The sequence below is a fragment of the Symphalangus syndactylus genome, chromosome 1, assembly GCF_028878055.3.
Source record: "Symphalangus syndactylus isolate Jambi chromosome 1, NHGRI_mSymSyn1-v2.1_pri, whole genome shotgun sequence".
Lineage (NCBI taxonomy): Eukaryota > Metazoa > Chordata > Mammalia > Primates > Hylobatidae > Symphalangus > Symphalangus syndactylus.
In genome coordinates this window covers 34726223-34729573 of record NC_072423.2, presented here as the reverse complement: position 1 = coordinate 34729573, position 3351 = coordinate 34726223, and the positions used below count along the sequence as shown (strand labels likewise).

At 39.3% G+C, this 3351-nt stretch overlaps 1 pseudogene; it reads right to left on the bottom strand.

Annotated features, from left to right (window-relative positions):
- Window positions 1-1039: 1039 nt before the first annotated feature.
- On the bottom strand, window positions 1040-2535 carry LOC129488185 (small ribosomal subunit protein eS8-like; annotated as a pseudogene).
- Between the last annotated feature and the right edge of the window lie 816 nt (window positions 2536-3351).

Genomic DNA, 3351 nt, shown 5'->3' with positions numbered 1-3351 from the left:
AGGCAAGCGTGAACAAAACTGCTTAAGGTGGAGGTGTCCAAGGAGAAATTTGAAGTACCTGCTTTTGTTTGCTTTTGTTTATAGAAAAATTTTGAAAATAACTCCTTGTGAAGCAGAAACCTTCTATGCCTAATATATTATCACAGAGTAATCTAAAGAAATGGTTATGGTACTTCCTGATAAGAGGTTAACATTTAACTTCCCTAGCAGGCACGAGAATGGTCCTGATTAAAAAACCCCAAATATAGTAAAATTTCCTTTCAAGTTCAAATTAGAAAATTGAAATCCTACAACTCCTAGCATAAAGATGTGTATAAACACTCAAAAACATTTATTGCTAAATTAATCTTATTTATTCCATCTTGAAGGCTTTTATCAGAATCCTAATCTTCCTCTACATCCTCATAATGTTTCTATTACATTTAGCCTGGTGTTTAATTTTACTGAATTCTGATTCACAGAGAACTATTAATCCATAGTGTAATTCAGTTAATAATAATAATATTCACCATAGTGCTTCATACCTGCAACATTATGGTTAAGTGGACATAATGCAACCCGCATAATTTACAAATACGAATACTCCAAAATGGGTTAAGCTAAAAACCAGCTGTCCCTGTGTGTCACCTTTATAATGCAAAGCTCTGTTGACTGTTCTCACTGTAAAATATATACGGATTGCTACTACCTACATTTTTCGTTCTATCCTGCTTTGTTAGCTTAGTTATCATAAACGTTTCTCCACCCATACCCCAAAGCTATTTGGGAATAGTATATAAAAATATTGGATGGGAACTTCGATTTCTTTTGTTTAAATCATCTTAAGGGTGGAGATATTAAAGACTGAAAGAAGGTAAGCAAGTAACAAATAATTCAAGTAATGAAATTTGGATCCTGACAGAACCCCAGTAATTATCAAAACTAGGTAACTCTCTTGCATATAGATGTGGAATCTGAGGCCAGTGAATGTCAGTAGCTTGTTCAAGCTCACCCAGTCAGTGGCAGGTATGTGCTGACCACCTGGGACATCTCAAGGCCATCACTTCAGTGCTTTATCCACCAGGCAACACTTGGCAGCTGGTTTCCCAGATGTCGACTTGTACTGCACTTGCCTTTGGAGCAGCAGTTGTTGCTTTCTCCCTAGGAGACCAAGAGATGAACTAGATGGTTAGTCAAGTCTTTTCCCAGTACAGTGTGCTGAGTCCAGCTGGAAAATCTTGGAGGAGCCTCGTTTTCCTCACCGGTAAATAGGCAGTGCCTCACACGCAAGCATGTACCACAAGTTTGTAAGAGAAATAGAACCAATGGGAAATTTCAATCAATGTAGATTACTTCCAGGTTTTCATTACTTGAGCAACACTTGAGTATTGTTTCAGCATTCACCTTTATAGCCACCAGGCAAGAACATGACTCTCTTCCCAGTTAGCATCATCCTCTCTGCCCTATACTGTGACTCTATTTTGACTTAGGACCTTGTCTCTTATTTCCTTATTGGAATGTTCTTTTACCTTCTCTCAGTTGGAGTAATTTGTATCTCCACTTGGATATGAGCAGCATCTTATCATATGCTCTCAAGTTTTTCTTAGTGCTCTGGCATTTTCTTGAAGAAAAAAAAAATCAAAAAGAAGAACCCTGCCAACATTCAGGGAAATGGTAAAAAATGCTCCTAGCAAAGCATTGTCTCTCTTATTCACAACTATTTCTGTTTCTTTCTTCCACATTCACTACCCAGCCTACTCAATATGGCCTATACTCCTGCTTATAGGCAAACTCACCCACAGTTTCCACTTGCCCTTATATGTTGGCATGAAATTCTTTCTCTAACCCAGTTTTTTTTTGTTTTTTGTTTTATTTACAGAACAATAAACACTTTTATTAAATGGGCAAAGACAGAAAGGATGAGGATTTGTTTGCTTTTCCGGGCCTTGATTTTCCTAAGATAGAACTCCATCTCCTTGCCCTCTAGCACGTAGCCATCTGCTTGGCCACACTGTCCCACCCTTGATGTGATGCATGCAAGAAGCTTTCCTTGCTGGAACTGCCCCTCCAGGATACTGTTGATTTTGGCATTCTGTTTCCTTTTATCATATTTCTTGTGAATTTTTTTAGATAGCTTTTTGTTTAAAATCTCCTCCTCCTCAGCAGTCAGCTTGGTCCCCTTCTTGTGGCCCAGGGGCAGCACATAGTGGGACTGGTACCACTGTTGGTATGGTGTGCTGTTGATGAGCATGATGCAGTTCTTCACCAGGGTCTTGGTATGGACCAGCTCATTATTGGATGCATTGTAGACAACATCGATGATCATTGTTTTGCAAGTACAACACTCTGAGCCCCAGGAGAAATTCCCCATGTCCAGCCTCAGGGCACGGCATTTCTCATTTCTTGTCTGCACACGGACTGTGTGGATGCAGCAGGGCTAATCTTGGTGTTGGCAGCCAGCCGGGCACCCCAGCTCATATTTCGCTTCTTGTGGTAAGGCTTTCTCTTGCCCCTGGTCTTGCAGCGCTTGTGCTAGTTGTCCCAAGAGATGCCCATCGCTTTTTAAAATTTATTTATTTCTTTATTATTTATTTATTTTTCCATAGATGATTGGAGTGCAGGTGGTGTTCGGTTATGTAAGTTCTTTAGTGATAATTTGTGAGATTTTAATGCACCCATCGTCTAAGCAGCATATACTGCGCCCTATTTGTAGTCTTTTATCCCTTGCCTCCTCCCACGCTTACCCCAACTCCCCAAAGTCCATTGTATCATTCTTATGCTTTTGCATCCTTATAGCTTAACTTCCACATATCAGTGAGAACATACGATGTCTAGTTTTCCATTCTTGAGTGACTTCACTTAGAATAATAGTCGCCAGTTTCATCCAGGTCGCTGTGAATGCCATTAATTCATTCCTTTTTTATGGCTGAATAGTGTTCCATCGTTTATATATACCACAGTTTCTTTATCTGCTTGTTGATTGGTGGGCATTTAGGTTGGTTCCACTATTTTACAATTGCAAATTGTGCTGCAATGAACATATATGTGCAAGTATCTTTTTCTTATAATGACTTCTTTTCCTCTGGGTGGATACCCAGTAGTGGGATTGTTGGATTAAATGATAGTTCTACTTTCAGCTCTTTGAGGAATCTCCACACTGTTTTCCATAGTGGCTCTACTAGTTCGCATTCCCACCAGCAGTGTAGAAGTGTTCCCTGATCACTGCATCCATGCCAATATCTACTGTTTTTTGATTTTTTTGATTATGGCCATTCATGCAGGAGTAAGATGGTATTGCATTCTGGTTTTGATTTGCATTTTTCTGATCATTGGTGATGTTGAGCATTTTTTTCATGTTTGTTGTTTATTTGT